General features: G+C 51.3%; 1 non-coding gene across 1 annotated transcript; it reads right to left on the reverse strand.

Annotated features, from left to right (window-relative positions):
* Positions 1–10,191: 10,191 nt before the first annotated feature.
* On the reverse strand, positions 10,192–10,262 carry TRNAR-UCU (transfer RNA arginine (anticodon UCU)). The gene has a single exon. It is a non-coding gene; the product is annotated as a tRNA-Arg (tRNA).
* Positions 10,263–20,606: the final 10,344 nt, after the last annotated feature.

Consider the following 20,606-nt stretch of genomic DNA (forward strand, 5'->3'; position numbering starts at 1 on the left):
CTGCAGGTGGGTCAGGTCCCTCCCCCTGGGTGGGGGACAGCAGAGCCCCCGGGCACCATGCTCTTCCTGGGCCACCCGCAGCTGGCTGGGCAGAGCAAGACTCTCCTCGGGTGAGCTGGCGGCGGCTGGAGTGTGTGCCTGAGGCTCGTTAGAGAGGGGCAGCTGGTGCAGGGGCTGCGCAGGCAAGAAGGGGGCGGGTCCCAGCCCACCCGGGGCATCCGGAAGGAGGGAGGCCACTGGGACATGCACACTCAGATGAGTGTGCAAAGTTGTGTGAAGGTGGGCATGTGGAGGTGTGTGGTGTGTGTTGTGCATGTGTGCCTGTATGTATTCTTGAACACCTGTGTGTGGATGTATGTATGTGTGCACGTGTGTATATCTGTGTGGCATGTGTGCACGTGTACATCTGTTTCACAGGTGTGTGTTGCTCCACAGGTGTGCTGTGGTTGTGTTGCATGTGTTGCACACATGTGTAGCTATGCACCCCATGTGTGTTTTCTATTTCTGTATGCACGTGTTAATGTGTGTGTTGCACATATTTGTGCATATGTTGTACGTGTGCATTGCACACACTTGTATCTGTGTGCCTGTGTGCATGTTACCTGTTTCTGTGTGCACGTGGTTAGCATGCCTGTGGCATGTGTGTTACATGTATTGCACGTGTGTGCCAGCATGCATGTTGCCTGTTCTGGGTGCACCTGTGTGCATGTCTCTTGCACATGTGTTGCACATGTGTCTTGTGTCCCATGTGCATTGCACATGTGCAGGTTGTGCTGTGTTGCACACGTGTTTGTGTGTACTGCCTGTTTATCACAGCCCAGGTGCAGCCCCACTCACAGCCCAGGGGCATCCCTGTTCACAGCCTAGGTGTGCCCCCATCACGGCCCAGGTGTGTCCCGATCACAGCCCAGGTGTGCCCCACTCACAGCCCAGGTACAGCCCCACTCACAGCACGGGGGTGCCCCCATCACAGTCTAGATATGTCCCCATCGTAGCCCAGGTGTGCTCCACTCACAGCCCAGGTGTACCCCCATCACAGCCTAGGTATGTCTCCATTGCAGCCCAGGTGTGCTCCCACTTACAGCCCAGCTGAGTCCCTACTCGCAGCCCAGGTGGCGTCTTAACTGCCTGATTTGTTTGACTTACTAGGGTCCTAAGCCTACACTTTCTAAAGCAGAATGTTTTCTTGTCTCTATGCCTCTGCTCTGATAGTTGTGATAACCTACATGTGAGAGTGAAAAACCGAACATGATGGATAGATGAAGTGTGCATGGTCCCCAGAGTGGCGTGCGCCCTGAAAGCCTGGACGCCTGGCACTGGCAGGTTTTGATTTTTACATGAGTACCTTGGTGACAGTTGCTCGCTTGGTGCCATGTCCAGAATCTGCCAACCAGTTCTCTCTGGCAGGGTTCCCCACAGCTCGTGACTCCAGCCACTGCAGTTCCAATCTGTGTGTTCGGTGATTGATAGAAACTGATGGCGTGAGCATTTTGATGTAGGGCTAAAAACATAAGCATGTTCAGATGTGTGAAATGCCTGTGCACCCCTTGTTTTAGTTTGCTAAATGCTGCTGGTGTGCAATATACCAGAAACGGACTGGCTTTTTAAAAAGGGAATGCATTAAGCTATAAGTTCACTGTCCTAAGGCATAAAAATGTCTAAACTATGGCATCCAGAGAAAGACATCTGTCCCATGGGAAGGCACGTGGCTGGCGTCTGCAGGTCCTTATCCCTGGTTCCGTTCCTTCCAGCTTCTGATTGCAGTGGTTTCCTCCTTAAGCATCTGGGGGCTTTTACTTCACTCCTCTGGGACACAGCTCTGGGATCTGGCTTGTCAGCATCTCATGGGAAGGCACGTGGTGACGTCTGCTGGGCTCTGCATCTCCAAGCGTCCGTGTCTAGGCATCTGTTCTCTGTCGGCCTCCAGGCATCTCCAAATGTCAGCATCTTTGTCAGCCCTGGCTTCTGTCTAGGTTCTGTCGGCTCTCTCAGCTCCTGGCGTCTCCTGTGGCTTCTGCATTCCTAAACATCTGTGTCTCTGTAGACTCTGAAGCAACTCCAGAATGTTTCCACTCTTAAAAGACTCCAGAAAACCAATGAAGACTCAACCTGAATGGTTGGGGTCACATCTCCATCTAATAAAAAAGCCACACCCACAACTGAGCCCGTCAATCTCCATGGAAACAATCCAATCAAAAGTTCCACCCTAAACAGTAGGTCTGGCCCCAGAAGATTGCCTCAAGATTGGAAAATGACTTTTCTGGGGTACATAAAGGTTTCAAACCAGCACACCCCTCATTTCTCACACATGGATGAAAGTGCTTGAGTGATAACTGCTACTTAGGTCTTGGCTCTGGAATTAGTCTGGCTAGGTTTGATCTCGAATTGGCACATACCTGCAGGCCTTCATCCCTGCTCTTCCTCTCCATCTGCATAAGGGGCTTGAATGCTCCAAGGAGCCACTTTAGGGCTTCATCGAGTCGCTGCACGGAAAGCACCTGCACAGGACCCAGTTCCACGCAGGCTGCCTCGCATTAACGTTCTGTCCCGAGACGGACCTGGGACTGTGCTCGGGACCCCCAGCTCTGTGAAGCCGCAGAGGGCCGGGTGGGCGGGTCTCCTCTGCCCAGCGTCTGCCTGAGGGGACACAGTGCCTTCTCGGGGCATACCTGCCAGGCAGCTTTTGGGGTGCTCTAGGTGTGCTGCAACCTGCGTGGGGCTCCACAGGTGGAGCAGGGCAGTGCCAGCGACACACCGTGCAACTGTCCTCATTCCACCTTCTGCTGCTCGTCTGTCTGTCCTGCCTGGGCCGCCAGCTCGTCAGATCTGGCCCCGTCCTGACAGCCCGGTCCCGGGAGAGCTGAGTTCAGCGTGGGGCTGCGTGGCATGTGCTCTGCAGGGACGTGCCGGTGACGTGGGCCTCGGCCAGCCCTGGCGCATCTGTGACGGCCGCTGGTCTGGCTTTGATTTTCAGCCAGACTTATGTAACTTTGAGCCACGACCACCTGTTCTGCCAAAATTCTGCAGCGGGTGAGAAATTGATAAACTCTCTAATGGTGATCCCACGGAGGCAGAGGACCCCAGGAGGGCGGTCCGTCAGGCACTGGGCACTCGTGGCAGTAAGCAGGGGCCCAGCTCGGCTGTGGGGCTCGGGGAGCCCTGCCATCACAGCCTGCACCTGGTCTCAAGGCTCGACCCAGGTGTTGGGGTCACAGGTCAATGACAAGGAGATGCTCGGCTACACCCGCGGGCGAGGCCAGCTGGAACCGGTAAGTCCCTGTCCCTGCACGGCCCAGACGCAAGGCTGGAGAGCGGCGCCCGCCCGCATGGCCTCACAGAGGCGGCACTCCCGGGTACCATAGTCTGGTTTTGGGGTAGGGCCCAGCTCGCAGAAAACACCTCATTAAAGAAAAAAACCCTTTTTCCTGGCAGAATTATAACCAGCAATGCCTTCATGGACAGCGACTTTCCAGATGCGATAACACGAAAGAATTTTCCAGTAGTATTTTACCATATGTACTTTAGTACTTTTTAGCTTGGCTTTTTTTTTTTTTACATCTTCTTTTATTTTTTAAAGAAAAAAATGCCCAGATTGCTTGTTTGGTCTCTTTACTTCTTTATGCTTGAACAAATTATGTTTTTAATATTTCTTCACTTTCAGGGAACTTTTTATTATTATAAGACTTGTGGCTGGAGAATAAAAACAGCAAGTGTGCTGTATTACTTACAGTGGCAAATGCTTTGTTGTTATAATGTCTTGAACAAAATCAAGACGCTGTGGCAGCTCAGGACGCTGGGGCTCCAGCCCTGGCCTCTGACCCTCGGGCAGCCGAGTGGGTGGAGCTCGCTGCACCCAGAGCCAAAGGTCGCGCTGCTGTTTTCTGGACCCCTCACATGAACACCCCACAGAGATGCAGCCTGAACAGTGGGAATGTATTGGCTCGTGTTTTGAGGCTAAGAGAAACTCCACATCAAGGTATATCGAGGCAATGCTTTTTCCCCAAAGACAGTGGCCTTCTGGGCTGGCTGCCCGTGACCCTGGGTCCTCAGCTCGCCACCAGGCCGTGCACATAGGAGCCTCTCCTGGCCTCTCCCTTCTCCTCTAGGTCCCACCCACGTCCAGCCTCTTGCTTCTGTGACTTTCCTTCTGTGTCTGAATTTCATTCTGTTTATAAAGGACTCCAGTAACAGGGTTAACACCCATTCTGATTGGGTGGGGTCACACCTTAACTGAAGTCACCTCATCAAAAGGTCCTACGTACGATGGGCTACACCCACAGGATTGGATTGGGATGATTTTCTGGGATGCACAGTTCCAAACCATCATAGTCAGGGGGGAGGCTGAGACGTCAGCCCCAGAGCTGCCCTCCCCGGGCCCCACCTCTGCTGTGAGCACTGTATAGCCCCTCAGGGCAGGGGCATGGAGCTGACCCACCCTGTCTGCATAGCATGGTCTGTAACCAGTGATCACAGCAAGAACAGTGCCTGACCCCAAGGCTACCGTAAGGATTGAAGTGTGTGCAGGAATAGTGCCAGGATTTGGTGAGCCTCACTGAGCTGCAGGGTTTCCCACACGTGGCCATTCTCCAGCCTCCCCACAGCCCCGGCCGCAGGGTTTCCCACGCATGGCTGTTCTCCAGCCTCCCCACAGCCCTGGCCGCAGGGTTTCCCACATGTGGCCGTTCTCCAGCCTCCCCGCAGCCCCGGCCGCAGAGTTTTCCACACGTGGCCATTCTCCAGCCTCCCCACAGCCCCGGCCGCAGGGTTTCCCATGCATGGCTGTTCTCCAGCCTCCCCACAGCCCCGGCCGCAGGTTTTCCCACAGGTGGCCGTTCTCCAGCCTCCCCGCAGCCCTGGTGCCCACTGTCCTGTCCTGGTTCACAGACAAGGGTGCACTCCAGGGTGCCTGGCAGGTCCCAAACCAGCTCTGCCCACCTGCAGCATGGATGGCTGTGTCCCTTGGGACCAGCAGCTGGCCCAAAGCCCTGGTGCTCCCAAGGCCAGGCTGACACTCTCAAGCACTCCCCCCTCATCTGCACCCAAGATGTAAGTGAGTGTCAACACCCTGAGAGGGTCCCCATCCTCTACTGAGAAGATGGAAGGGAGCAATGACTGGCTGCCCAGCAGCCGTGGAAAGAAGCAGGAAAGATGAGAACAAGACAAAGACCAGTGCACGGTCAGCCCACCCAGCTGTGCCCTGCCCACTCGACCTGCTGAGGTACATTTGCCAAATTCAAAGCACAGAGACATTTATAGCTGGAACCCCAGGCTTTCCTGACCACCCAGCTATACTACTTCTCCCTTTGCCTCCCTCGTCACCAGTCAACCTGGTCACTTATGGACACTAGGCTGTGCTGGGAATGAAACTACAGGTGTAAAGAGAGGTGCAAGGCACAGAGCACTCACTACCCAAGCCATCCCCTGCTCCTGCTGGCCTGGCTGCCTCCCTGCTGAACCCAGCTTGGGCTCAGGCCCCCCATGCAGCCCCGCCCTCCGCTGCCCACCACACCTTCCCTACTTGAACTGCACAAGAACCTCTCTGTGCTGCAAACTCCCCCAGTGGCCTCCACTCAAGAGAGCAGAACCGAGGCCCCAGGAGGGATTCTGCCTTCCCTAGCCCCTACCTGTGCCACGCCCCCATTCTCGCTCCTCCCAACCTCAGGGTCAGGACCCCACAGGTCCCTCTGGACCAGACTTCCACGCAGCCCCTTCTTTCTCAAGACTCACTTCTCAGTTCACGGCTTTCTTCCCGAGAGTCCTGCCCTGACACTCCCAACTGAAGTCCCTTGCTGTCCCATTCCTCTCTTTTGTATTCTTTACTCATTCATGTTTTTATTCACTGGAATTATGTTCTATGAGAGCAAAAACTGTTTTGTTCTTAGCTACTTTCCCACGCACAGGCCAGCCTCTGACTTTAGCACCGCATTGGCCTCTGTAAGTCTCATTGGACAAATGAATAAATGAATGAGCAAGTGAATGAATGAAATCTTGTGTTTTGTGCAGGGAGCTATAGAAGCTTCAAGGAGGAGCCCGCTTGGGCCTGGGAGATTCATTCTGACTAGTTTAGACTTGGGCAGGGGTGACGGCAGACAGATGGGTGACAACCCAGCAGCCCGTTCTGGGGGTTCAGGTTTTATCCCAAAAGCTGGGAGGAGCCGGGAAATGTTCACGCAGGTGAAGCACATGATGAGGTTTGCCTTTGGGGATGGTGGCTTGGGGCCAGCACGTGGGAAGGCTGGACACGGGCCGAAGTCAGTACGAAGTTAACACAGAGAAGAAGGGGTTTGGGAAGCTGACCTTCCCTGGGGCTGCCCCGTACCCCGCTGGGGCAACAAGGCAACTGCACTGAAGAGGGATGCTCAGGTCTCAGCAGCTGCGGGGCAAACGGCGCTCTGTGCCTCCACACGCCCCCCGAGGGGAGGGTCGATCTTCCTCCTAAGCCACGGCACGTTCTCACTGGAGACTTGCCCTGCCCTGGGTCTGTGGGAACCAGGAGATGTGGGGCAAGCTGCCCAGGGATGGGAAGCAGGAGACTCACTGCAGGAAGCCTGAGGACTGGAGGCAGGAGACACACTGCAAACACACCTGGTCTCAGCAATGTGGAGGCCGTGCAGAGTCTGGGAGAGTTCTCTCCATCATTCTTCTCGTGTTGGAGTCACACGTACTCTCAGAATATCGTTCCATTACTATTCATTGTTACTCCCAGGAGGAGTCCTCGTTGGCATCGTAACTTCAGGAGATGGATGGGGAAGGCGGGAGACACTGCCCTGATGCTGTCAGAAGCCATTTTTCCAAAGCAAATTCCCTGAAGACGGACTTACCCTGAGGGCAGGATGGACCCTTTCCTCAGAGCTGTTCATCCGCCTCGTGAACCAGCCCATTAAAAGTGCTCAGGAGACCCCCACCCAATAAACAGGTTCTACACAGCTCACCATTAAAACAAAACCTCTCTCTCTCTTTTTCACCATTATGCAAATTTGATTCATCTTCATTTTTAAAAGCTGCTTTCTGGGACCTGAGAATACCTTCTAATGCTGGTTCTATTTTCCCACTCGCCGCCCAGCCCTTCCTACAGATTGGATTGCTTGCTAAATTTGAAAGAGATCAATAAATAGCTGCAGAAACTATAGGAGGTCATTCATTTTTTTTTTTAATTAACAGTCCCAATAAATCTGAGCTTATTTTCTTCAAATAAATCAGCTGGAAATAAAAAAAACTGCTTTGGGACAATTTACAAAGCTAAACCTAAAAATAAAATTTCTCTTCCATTTGTGGCAGCATTAACATGGCAAAGGCTCAGCAGAGCTTGCCTGGGACTGGATTTATCTCCTCCATTTGCACAGAAATCTCTTGTACAGCTGTGCACAAGTAAGTGAACAGATCTGAACTGCACAGAGTGAAATTGAAAATGCTGTCCAAGGAGCAAAGTTCTCTGTATTGAAAGGTTTGGGGGCACATGTTAAAATTCTGGCTTTTACATAAATTTTCACAGGAACATTTTGTTTTGAAGATGACTTGGGTTTTTTCTCAACTGTTAGAAACCATCTTTCTAAAAATGTTTCTAAATAATTTGAGCTGAGCTCCCTCTCATTTTTGGAAACAATGAGGTTGAGGACACTGTCCCTGATTCCTTTAACACAACCGGACCAGACAGTACCCAGGTAGCCCACCTCTTCCAGAGAGCCTGGCGGCGTGCCCTGCTGGCAGGGTTGGTGCCACGTCTGTCCCCACCTCTGCCCAGGTTGCTCTAAGCTGCTGGGAAAGGAGAATGCCCTGGAGAGCACGAGACTGCTGGACAGGATGGCCCTGGGGTCGCCAGGCGGCCTCTCTCTTTGCCTGCACTGTGTGCTCAGATGGGAGGGTCCCCTGCACGGGCAGGAGGCCTTTCCAGAAGACTCCGTCATGCCATCCGGGTGCCTGGGACATTTCTGGTCAGGGAGAGGGGCTGTGGGATGGACCCCTGGGTTCCCTGAGAACAGCGCAAGTTTAGGGGTGCCCCGAGGTACCCGAGGCCTGGGGCACCTGAAATGCTGGTCCTTAAACGAGCAGCCTGGAGCTGGGACACGGCCCGGAAGTCCGTGGGCAGGGCTGGCTCTGCAGGTGCGTTCTTTCTGGCACCCCGCTCGACCCCAGAGCAGTGTGGGGACACACGGGACACAGCCGGTCACCCCTCTCCAGCCAGAGGCAGAAACACGATTTGGGAGCGATGCCTGCCAGGCTGCACAGCCTCAGTGGAAGCCCCCAGGAGCCAGACGGCAGGGCCCCGGCAACCCCAAGACTGTGGACCGCGCTCCCCGGGTGGCCTGGGGCTGGCAAGCTGCAGAGACCTACCCTGTCCTTGCGGTCCCAGCATGGGCAGAGCCTGGCCGAAATGTTGACTTGAGAGCCAGCGAGGCCAGTTAGAAAACTAAAGTGACTCATTCCCCAAATCTTAACATACAACGTGTGTCTCTTCTGTTCGTGAAGGTGTGTCAGAGAATTTGGAGACTGCTGGGGAGAGGTGGCCAGTCTACAGCCCATTTGATATGGAGAACTTCAATTTATTTTAGAATTTGTGAGGTATACATATTATAGATTTTTTCCAGATAAATGACCCCTGAATGTGTTCAAAATGTAATAGTATTTTCAATAGCATGGAGCACTTTTTTGAAATTTATAAAACTTGTGCATCCTTAATTTTTTTTAAAGATTTACTGAGTTAAATTCACATACCCTAGAATCCATCTGCAGTGTACAATTGCTGACTTCTAGTGTATTCAGAGTTGTGCGAAAGTCAGCACAGGCAGTTCTAGAACATTCTCACCTGGAAGGGTCTGCATGTTAGCCAGCCCCTGGCCCATCCTCTGGCCTTCCTTCTGCTGACGGACGCCACCCGCCACTCCCTTGTCCACCACCATCGTGCCACGTGTCGTCGCCTTGGCCACACTCACCGTAATGTGCTCCCGTCACGGCCCCGTTTCCCGGCATTCGCGTCAGCCTCGTTCTGTACCCCCTTCCTGCCCTCCTTCACTGGTGGCCACGCCAGCGTTTGCTCGTTGAACTTCGCTCTTGTTCGTGGGCCTAGATGACATCTGTCCTTGGGTCTGGCTTACCTGGCCCAACATGGTGTCCTCAAGGCTCAGCCACGTGGCCATGAGCTTCAGGACCTCATTCCTTCTTGCAGTTCACTCACACCCATTGTGGTTTGTTTGTCCATGCATCAGCTGATGGACACTTGGGCTGTTTCCATCCTTCGGCGACTGTGATAGTGCCACCACGAGCATCGGCGTGCAGATGTCTGGCACGTCCCTGCTGTCAGACCAGGAATACCCCAGGTAGCGTGCTCGCCGTGGGGGAAGGCACTTCCATCCTCAGCCTCCTGGGGAACCGCCAAAGCATGCTCCACAGCGTCCAAACTGTTCTCCATTCCTACCAGCGGCGAATACATTTCTTATTTCTCCACATCCTCTCTAACACTTTTTTAACGTTTACTTGTTGTGAAATATAACATATATAATAAAAAAGCAGTAAACTTCCAAGTACATTGTAACAGGTAGTTATAGAACAGATTTCAGAGTGTGGCATGGGTTACTGTTCCACCAGTTCAGGTTTTTCCTTCTAGCTGCTCTAAGACACTGGAGACTAAAAGAAATATCAGCATAGTGATTTGACAATCGTGCTTATTTGTTAAATCCTATCTTCTCCGTAATAACTCTTCCTTCTCCTTTGATCTCTCTCCCAATCTTTAGGGGTATTTGGGCGATGCCCATCCTAATTTTTTCATGTTGGAATGTCAATAATATGGGATAGGCAGATGGAACTAGTTGATGTTCTGGAGAGGCTGCCCCTCTGGGTTTCAGGACTTATCTGACCTGGAAACCATCTGGAAGCTGTAGGTTTCTGGAAAGTAAACTTGGTGCATGAAACTTTCATAGAGTCTCAGATGGAACCCTAGGTGTTCTTTAGGGTTGACGAGAATGGTGTTGTTTGGGGTTTGGCAAACCATGGCAATTAGCAATATCTAGCTGAAGCTTGCATCAGAATAGCCTCCAGAATAGCCACTCAACTCTATCTGAACTCTCTCAGCCACTGACACTTATTTTGTTACATTTCTTTTCCCCTTTTGGTCAAGAAACTTGTCAATGCCACAGTGCCAGGGCCAGGCTCACTCCTGGGAGTCATGTCCCATGTTCAGCACTTTTTTTTGTTAAGTGCATGGGCCAGGAATCGAACCTGGGTCTCTCGCATAGAAGGTGAGCATTCTACCACTGGACCACCCATGCACCCAGCTCTGTTTAATAGTGGTTACTCTAATAGGTGTGAAATGGCAGCTCATTGTGGTTTTGATTTGCTTATCCCTAAGTTAGTGATATGGAGCATTTTTTCACGTGCTTTTTAGTCATTTGTATTTCCCCTTTGGAGCACCCTTGATTTTTAACCAGTCTACTAAATTCTAAGGCAAAAGTGAAGAATCTGGATTTTCCTTTCCTACAGGCTCCTTATTGTCTTGAAGGGTTGCTGAGCCATGCACAGCTATGATCCAAGATGGAGTGGGATGACTGTGAGAGAGCAGTCCTTGGAAGAGGTGGCCTTGGATACGATGGGGAGGGTGTCAGATGGACTTGGGAGGTGGGGAGAAGGACGAGACCAGGCACTGTTGGAGGCCTTAAACTCGTCGGTCCCCAGGGGAGGGTGTGGGTCACCCAGGCCCTGTGCTCAGTGCTGTCCTCTGCGGCCTTCCCACCCACAGATGGAGGGAGTCTGCAAGGTGTGCTCACTCAGACCGAGAAAGCTTTCAGGAAATCCGTGTCTGACCAGAAAGTCTGATAGGATCTAACAAACAAAAATAACTCTTCACTTGGATTAAAAAAAGATGCATTGCCAAAGCACAGCACAGGCCTGCCTAAAAACAAACCGTGTAAAAGAGGCTTTGGGGAGAAGGAGTTGATTACCCACGGAATGCCTCCCTAAAAGCTACTGTAAACCTCATTCATGCAGCCTAAACCATATCCATTCAGCAAACATTTTCAGTTAAGCACTCTGCGCAGAATACTATGCAAGGAAATGGAGGAATAACCAGCAATCAAAATGCTCCTCAGCCTTAAGTGACATACAGCTTACGATAGAGTGCTGCAGATAAACAAATCTACATCGTCCTCAAAATACAGGTAATCCCAGCGAACAAATTCTGCTCAGATCCCACCCGAGTTGTCTTCTAGATCAAGCATCATATTTTTTACCTCTGTATTGAGATATAATTTGTATACCATATGTTTTAGTTTGTTAATGCTGCCAGAAAACAAAATACCAGAAATGGGTTGGCTTTAATAAAGAGAATATTAAGTCACAGGTTTACAGTTCTAAGGCCATAAAAATGTTCAAACTAAGACCGAGAAAGATATCACAACTCAAGAAATGCCTATCAGAGAAGGCACGTGGCTGATGCCATTTCTAGCTTCAAGCAGCTCCCCTGGCAGTGTTTTCCCACTGCACCTCCAAAGGCCTCTGGCTGTGTGGGCTCTGGTGGTTCTAAAGCTTTTCCAAAATGGTTCTGCCTTAAAGGGCTCTAGTAAGCAACCCCACCTTGAATGGGTGGAGACACATCTCCATGGAGAAAACCTAACCAAAATGTCTCACCCCAAACAATAAGTCTGCCTCCACAAGATTGGATTAGGAGAAAGAACGTGGCTTTTCTATGAAACACGACAATTTCAAACCAGTGCACCAGAGAATTCACCCACTTAAAGTGCACAATTGAAGGGTTTTAGTCTCTCCACAAAGTTATACGTCCATCACCACGTTGTAATTTTGGAACCCTTTCATCACTCCAAAAAGAAGCCCTGTGTCCACTAGCAGTCACTCCCCAGTCTACCCCCACCCCCTGGCAACTGCTGACCTGCCTCTGTCTCTGTGGAGTCCTCGTTCTGCCCAGTTCACATGAGTGGAACCGTGATGTTTGTGCTTTCTGTCGGGCCTCTCTCACTCAGCATATTGTCTTCCAGGTCCGTCCATGTTGTCACTTATATGGAACGTCATTCCTTCTGTTGGTATAGACCACGTTTCGTTTGTCCATTCATCTGCTGATGGACATTAGAGTTGTGTCCACTTTGGGGCTATAATGAATGAAAGTGGCATGCACATTCATGCACAAGATTTTGTGTTTACATGTTTTATTGCTCCTGAGGACAATTTACCTAGTAGTGGAGTTACGGAGCATACAGAACTCTGTGGTTAACACTTTGAGGAACTTCCGAACTGTTTATGAAAATGGCTGCCCCATTTTACATTCCCACCAACAGCGCATGAAGGTTCCAATATCACCAGCTCTTCTCAGTTATCTGTCTTTTTAATAATAGCCATCCTTGTGGTGTTAAATGGTATTTCATTATGGTTTTGCATTTCCCCGATGATGAGTGATAGTGGACATTCGCATGTCTTCTTTGAAGAAATGTGTATTCAAATCCTTTGCCTATTATTTAATTGGGTTATTTATCTTTTCCTCCAGGGATTTTAAAAGTTCTTTATATAATTTAAATTCACATCCCTTATCAGATGAATAATTTGCAAAAAAATAGTCTCCCATTCTGGGTTGTCTTTTCACTTTCCTGACGGTGCCCTTAACTTTTATGATGTCCAATATATCCATATTTTCTTCTGTCGCTTTTAATACCATATTTGCTTTTGATATCAAGTCTGAGGAAACACTGCCTAGCCCAAGGGCATGAAGATTTTCTCCTGGGTTTTCTTCTAAGACTTCTATAACTTTAGCTCTGACATTGAAGTCTAAGACCCTTTCTGAGTTCATTTTTGTACGTGGTGTGAGGTGCGGTCTGGTCTTCCACATGTGTACGCCCTATTGTCTCAGCACCATTTGTTGAAAAGACTAATCTTTTTTCATTGAATTACCTTAGTATCCTTGCCTAAAATCAATTTTGCATAAATTTGAGGATTTATTTCTGGACTGTCTGTTTCCACTGGTAGCTTTGTGGTAAGTTCTAAAATCAGGACGTGTCGGTCATCCAACTTCATTCTTCTTTTCCCATGTTTGTTTTGACTATTCTGAGCACCTTGCATTTCCATATGAATTTTAGGATCAGCTTAGGGCTTCATATTCTAAGAAAGTTTGGATAGCGTGAAGCAGATACAGAGGATATTAGAAGAAAAATTTCAAGTATTTGTGGTGTTTAATTTGCAAGAAGGAATATAAAGGCAGAGCATGAAGACGACTTCATAACCTAAAGTTGTCATGTAGAAAATGGTTTCAGTGACTCTTGTAGTGTTCCACATGGTGAAAATTAGCAGGAGGGGGACTGCCTTTCGCTCTAAGGGTGAGCTTATTCACAAACATATATATCTGTGTATATATAAACAAAACTTATTCAGAAATAAAACAGCTTTTTTCACACTCTCATTTACCCTGAAAAGATTTACGGCCAGGTGACCCAGCCGTGACCAGTGGATGCATCTGGACGGGGGCCTACACAGGCACTGGGTGAACCCCCAGCCAACCGCAGCCTAGTGAGGGGAGGACCTCGACTAACCCTTCTGCTCTGTGACCAGTGAGGAGGGGGCAGAGCCAGCACCCTCTGCACCAAGTTCTGTCTCCCATGTTGGCTGTGCTGCTGACTTTCCATGGAACCTGCATTGCAGCCAAAGTGGAGAGCACGAGGGGCCGTGGGAAGGAACTGGAGTTTCTGCATTTTCTGGATGTGACATTGAGGAAGGCTGTGCTCCCAAGGATGAGTTTGAGATTTGGAGCTTTGAATCTTGCTGTGGGGGAGCTGCTGTCAGTCCAACCAAGTGACAGACCCTAATCTGCCTCAGGAAGTTTGCAGTCTAGCCTGAGAGCCAAGATAAGGGACCAATAGGAAAGAGGAAAATGTGCCCACTGGCAGCTGGGAAAGGACAGCCTGTGGTGTGGACGCAGGAGGCAGGGCCTCCTCCAAGTGTGCCTTACATGGCTGTATGAGCTCAGCACGGTTCCTGCCTGGAAGGCAGAGATGGGAGAAGGGAAGAGGGGAGGAAGGCTTAAAGACCAGCCTGAGAAGAAGTCGGGCACTGAGGTTCAGCGTGTCATCTGGGCTGAACCAGGGAGAAAATTGGGCCAAGATGTGCCTCAGAGAGCAAAAGTGTATGGCACATGAGTCTCATGGGGCAACGTTAAACCCATCTGAGGGACCCAGGAAAGGGGGATGTCATTGTTAAACCTGGGAAATGGAGAAGAGGAGTGGTATGCCAGAGCAAATTCCAAGCTTGGTGGCTAATGTAAAATGAGAAAAATGTGGTTGAAATAGAAACCTTTGTAGCTCACCCTTACCACCTGCCAGCCTGGCTCTTGACTGTCCTGTAAGCACATTAAAACCCTCCCTGCACTGTGGGGCAGCTGCCATGCTGACTCCAACTTCAGGGAGGAGAAAACTGAGGCACAAGGAGTTGAGGTGAATGGCCTGAGATTGGGCAGCAAGGGCTGCTGAAGTACAGATTCGGACTTAAGCCTTGGCCCTGGGGCTACCCCTGCTGGGTGGGAAGAGGCAGCAGATGTCTGCCCTGGTGCCGAGAGCCTCATGTGCCCTCTGTGCAGGAGAGTCAAGCACAGGCTGGACCTTGCACCAAGGGGCAGCCTGGCCTCCAAGAGATGACTGATGTCGAGAAAACACTGAACCTCGAGTGAAAGACTGGAAGGAACACCTGTGAGGTGGGGACACAGCTTGCCATCCTTGCCTACCACGTGGCCCAGAACCTGCAGGCTGTACGCCCAGAGTCCCTAAAGCTGGCGCCACGTGGAAACTTGGTTCTGAGGAAGAGCCTCCTGTTCAAGGCCCTGAGCTGGGACAGCAAAGAGCTTCCATGGCTGGTACATTATTTGGCACTTACCGCAAATCAGATACCAGCCTCCTCTTCCTACCCCCCTTCCCTCCTCTTCCTCCCCCCTTCCCTCCTCTTCCTCCCCCTTCCCTCCTCTTCCTCCCCTCTTCCCTCCTCTTCCTCCCCCTTCCCTCCTCTTCCTCCTCCCCCTTCCCTCTTCTTCCTCCCCACCTCCCCTCCTCTTCCTCCCCCTTCCCTCCTCTTCCTCCCCACCTTCCCTCCTCTTCCTCCCCACCTTCCCTCCTCTTCCTCTCCCTTCCCTCCTCTTCCTCCTCCCCCTTCCCTCCTCTTCCTCCCCCTTTCCCTCCTCTTCCTCCCTACCTTCCCTCCTCTTCCTCCCTACCTTCCCTCTTCTTCCTCCCCCTTCCCTCCTCTTCCTCCTCCCTTCCCTCCTCTTCCTCCTCCCCCCTTCCCTCCTCTTTCTCCCCCCTCCCTCCTCTTCCTCCTCCCCCCTTCCCTCCTCTTCCTCCTCCCCCTTCCCTCCTCTTCCTTCTCCCCCCTTCCCTCCTCTTTCTCCCCCCTTCCCTCCTCTTCCTCCTCCCCCCTTCCCTCCTCTTCCTCCTCCCCCTTCCGTCCTCTTCCTCCCCCCTCCCCTCCTCTTCCTGCTCCTCTTCCCCTCCTCCATCTCCTCCTTCCCTCCTCCAAAATTATCTATTTTGTCTTAAGGCTCTTGGTTCAAGTTGACCTTCTTCTCTGGTCCTTTCATGCTAGGAGAAGTAAATATGTATAATATACACTGAGTGAAAATGTCCAAAGGCCCCTCTCTGTGTCTGAGCCATGCAGAAAGAGAGAAGATTAGCTTAGTAACATTTGCTGTAAAGTGAGAGCTTAGGTTCATTACTGTGTCATAAGTTTATTTTTGAAGCAAAACCAAATCCAGTAAGAGTTAGTTACTTTTTTCATATTTGAATTGAGCATTCTGCATTGCAGTCCTTTTAAAATATCTGAATCAAAAGCCTGGTACACTTAAATATCAGGATTCTTTTTAATCAATTCAGTGGTTTGCAGGTTTTAACTATGTGAGTACACATTTGATCTCTTGCACTGAGGTCTCTGTAAGGTGGCAAGGGCTGGTCATGACCTGTGACTCACTTTGGACAGGTCTGGGCTCTGCTCAGTTAACCTGAGGGGGCCAAGGATAAGAACAAGCACTGGAGCTGGGCAAGAGGCTGGAAGCCACCAAATTTAAGAGCCCTCGTTCACAGCACTGCATAAACTCTTGAAATATGCCCTCAGGCTCAGCCTCCATGGGCTCGCAGGCTTTCTCCAGCACCAGGTGATGGAGACAATCCACCTCTGGACATCTGATGGCCTCTCAGTACCCCCTAAGGAAACAGTGGCCCCCACATCAGTGTCATTGTCTCAACGTCAATCCCCTAACTAAACTCAGTTCTGCAAAGTTCTTAAAAGGTGGAGGCAGGGGGCTGTAGAGAAATGAACCGAACTTCTGCTCCATCTGGTCAAATGCAATCAACTCATGGAAAGAAGAGACAAAATCAGAGAGGCCAGCATCTCTAATGGGAACAAGGATCCTGTGACTGTCACCCCATATGTCCTTGCCAACCCATCCATGGCGAGATGCCAGCCCTATCACAGGCACCCCTCAGAGGCAATGCGGGCTCGGTTCCACTAGTGAAGCAGCTCACGTGTCCTGGTTTCCCGGTGCATGTAGAATTACATGTACACTGTGCTGCAGTCTGTCAAGCATGCAATACCATTATGTCTAAAAAACATTGTACATGCCTTAATTAAGAAGTACTTTACAGCTGAAAAATGGTGGCCACCATCCAAGCCTTCAGCGAGTTGTGGTATTTCAGCTGGGGGGTCTCACCTTGATGCTGACCGCTGCTGACCAACCAGGGCAGTGGGTAAAGGCTGTGGGGTGGGGGGGACCCCAACTGTGGAGACTCTCCCCAGCTGAAAGACCACGAGCATTTATAGCAGTAAAGAACTTTTTTTGTGGCATGAAGAGCCATTGTCAGCAAGCAGGAATCTTTTTCTGTGAGCAGTTGTTCTCCACAGTGGGCTTTAAATCTTCAGTAAACCATGTTGTAAACAGATGTGCTCTCATCCAGGCTTTGGTGTTCCATCTGTGAAGCCCAGGCTGAGGAGATTTAGCTAATTCTAAGGGCCCTGGGATTTTCAGCATGGTAAAGGAGCACTGGCTTCAACTTAACGTCACCAGGTACTTTAGCCCCAACGGGAGTGGCCACTTGTCTTTTGATGCTTCAAAGCCAGCTACTGACTCCTCTTCTCTAGCGATCAGCATCCCAGATGGCATCTTCTTCCAGTAGAAGGCTTTTTCCATCTACACTGAGAACCTGTTGTGTAGTGTAACCACATTCATCAATCATTTTAGCTAGGTCTTGTGGATAATTTGCTGCAGCTTCTCCATCAGCACCTGCTGCCTCACCTGGCCTGTCTACATTGTGAATATGGCTTCTTTCCTTAAATCTCATGAACAGTCCAGTTCCTTCTGCAGCTTCCTCACCTCCCAGCCTCTGTAGAATTGTAGAGGGTCAGGGTCTTGCTCTGCATTTGCCTTTAGTTTAAGGGGATGTTGTGGCCGATTCGATCTTCTAACTTTCTCCATATCAGCAGTAAGGCTTTTCCACTTTATCGTTCGTGTGTTCGCTGGAGTACCATTTTTAATCTCCTTCAAGGACTTTCAGCATGCCCTCCTCCCTAAGCTTAATCATTCTGGCTTCTGACTTAAAGCCAGACACGTGCAACTCTTCCTTTCACTTGGGCACTTAGAGGCCATTGTAGGGCTATTGGTTAACCTAATTTTGATAGTGTTGTGTCTTGGGAAATAGGGAGGCTGAGGAGAGGGCGAGAGAACGGCTGGTCCATGGAACGGTCAGCACTCAAATGACACGCGTCTGTTAAGCTCACCGTGTACAGCTCATGATGCCCCAAAACAATTAGAGCAGTGACCCCAAAGATCACTGACCACAGGTCACCATACAGGTGTAATCATATGAAAATGCTTGAAATCCGTGAGAATTACCAAAATGTGAGGCCCACTACTGGGAAAATGGTGCCAGCAGCCTTGCTTGATGCAAGATTGTCACAAACCTTCAGTCTGTAAAAAGTACAGTCTCTGTGACGCACAATAAACAAGGTATGCCTGCAATTTTCAGTGTGATTATTTTCCACAAAGCATGTTAAGTTGATTAGAAACTGTGTAATTTTAAACGTTTCATGTCTAAACCGAGCACTAACCAAGCAGCTTCCAGCCTGTTATGACACGCCCTGCACCAAATGCCCAGCCACAGCTCCAAGGCCAGAGCAGACACGTTCCCAACAGTTAAAACCAAGAAATGAAAGTAGGTACGAATGTGGAGAAAACTCACAAGCCCAGGAGACTCTCAGGGGAGCTGCTTGCTCCAAACAGCCATGACGCGGTCCCAGCTCCAGAGGCGGCTGTGTCTAGGCCTCCATTTGTGCTCACGGGTGGATAAAGTCAGTTGGCCTCTGAAATGCCTCCCAGAATTAATGAAAATGTAAAAATACAGGCAGAGACTGCTAGATTTTTCCTTCTTTTTCTATTTTATTCTACTTCCTTCGGCCCAAGGGCTCCAGGGGCTCCGTTTGCTCTCCACGAAGTCCCGGGCTATGGGCAGCTACCTGCACCTGAGCCGGAGGTGGGGTGAGGCGGCAGGGCTTGTGGGAAGTGCTCCAGGTGTGGCCCAGCCTCCAGGTGTGGCCCAGCCTCTAGATGCCTCGGGCGGGCGCTAGACCAGATGGCGACGCTGGAGTCACGGGGTTGATTAAATTGGTCAAAACCACACGGCGAGAAGCAGGGGGTGGGAGGGGGCCACTCACACAGGTGGGGTGCAAGCCCCCCAGGCCTGACTGCAGGTTCCTCCCAGGGTCGCCCCCGTCCCCTCCCCTGCTCGCTGACTGCCCCACCCAGCCCCAGCCCCCGCTGCCTTCCCTGTCCGCCCGCAGGAGGAGAACGTGTTGTGCCTGGGGACCTTTCCCGGAAGGACGCGGGCAGAGATGTCCCCACCACGTCCGGGCTGTGGTGAGCGGGGGCTCCAGTGCCTGCAGTTGAGGGCGGGGCGCATGACGGAGCCGTTGCTCCCAGTACAGCCCTGTTCAGCTGTCGTTTGCTTCAGTTGCAAGCCGGCCAGAGGGGAGGGGACAACTGGCCATGGCCATGAGGGAAAGCCTCAGGTCCCTGATGAAGCCTCTCCCCCTCGTGGTGCTGGAGCCCACGCGGCCTCCGGCTGGCTTGGGGTGGTGTGACTGCATCCCGCGCAGAACGCCCCTGCCTGCCCTGCCCTGCGTCTTTCGGCCCGGGAGCCCAGCACCCCCTGTGAGGCCCCACAGAGAGAAAGACACGTGCAGCCAGCATCCAGGGGTGTTGCCACCTGCCCCGCCCTGAGATGGCACGTGAAGTACCCACTCGGAGAAAAATGCACGCACGGGTGTCGATTCCCACATCTGGACTTCCGCCTGTGCTCTCCATCTCTTCTAAAGTCATTCTATTTTTACTCTCTTTTCCTTTCTTACAAGCAGGATAGTTCATAGTCCCCAAAGAACCACTTCTGGTAAGCTCTAAAAAATGTGTACAATATTGAAAGCCCATCAAGGGGAAAACATACCCACTGGGAATAAAATGATCAGATTCTAGGTAATCACAAAACTAAAGACTGTCCATCTGTCCTTGGGCTTAAGAAACAGCTGGAAGAGCCCAGGGAGGGTGGTTAACTAGTAGTCACGTGACGGCCGGTCATGGAGATGTGACCTCCAACGACCCAAGTGCCTCTGCCATTTTCCTGGAAGACCCACTTTGAGATGACAGTTGTCAGGCGGAGGGCACCTTTCTTGAACTTGAGAGGGCACGTGCGTCTGAGAAATGCCCAGGGCCACAGCCTCGTCCGGCCCGGGCTGCATGGGCCCTCCTGCGGGGACCGCGCGGCCCACCATGTCCAGGGCTGGGGGCAGAGCCAGGCTGCCGGCCACAGGTCTTCCTCGGCACTCTGGGGCCCCGGGCTCCTCCTGACTCACCTCTCCCTGCACACAGGGCCAGTCCAAAACCTACTTACAGGACTCAAGGAGGAGCTCCCTTCAGAGCAGCTGCCCCAGCCGCACACACCGCGCTCGGGAACACGGGCATTAGTCTCATGAGCTGGGTCTGCGTAAAAGTGAAGAGCACGAGGCCCTCACCAGGGGCTGTGACTTCAAATCCTTCTAATATTTCAATCTGATCGGAAGAGTTGAACGAACAGTCTGCCTTGTATTTCTCCTGGCGTCAGTCTCCAGGGAGCAGCACTGGTCTCCAAGGGTGGATGTTCTGAAATCCTCTCCAGTCCCCAGCTCTGGTCCTTGGCCACAGCTCCTGGGCAAGCGGTAGGGGTTGACTGTGTGGCACTCGGAAGCGGGGTCCTTTTCCCATGGGTTTATTTTTAAGTAAGATGGGGCAGGGTTTTCTTCATTGAGCAAGAAAAGCACTTCACAGAGAACACATGGAGATTTGCTGCCGTGGCGTCACCCGGAGCACCTGCTGCCATTTGGAGTCATTTTCTTCCTAGTTGTGCAATTGTATGTCCGGCACTTTTCATTCCTGTTTAATAAAATGATTTACCTGAAGTCACATCTTTGGCCTGCATTAAGGTGCCTTGTTCCTTCTGTAAATAACCAGCTAAAATGAAGGCCGTCGTGACTCAGAGACCGGGAAGAGTGGGGAACTAAGTGGACACGTCCCCACCGCCCATGACCCTGGAAGGAGGGCTCCTTTGGGAAGCAGGAGG

Source organism: Tamandua tetradactyla, chromosome 25 (assembly GCF_023851605.1).
Source record: "Tamandua tetradactyla isolate mTamTet1 chromosome 25, mTamTet1.pri, whole genome shotgun sequence".
NCBI lineage: Eukaryota > Metazoa > Chordata > Mammalia > Pilosa > Myrmecophagidae > Tamandua > Tamandua tetradactyla.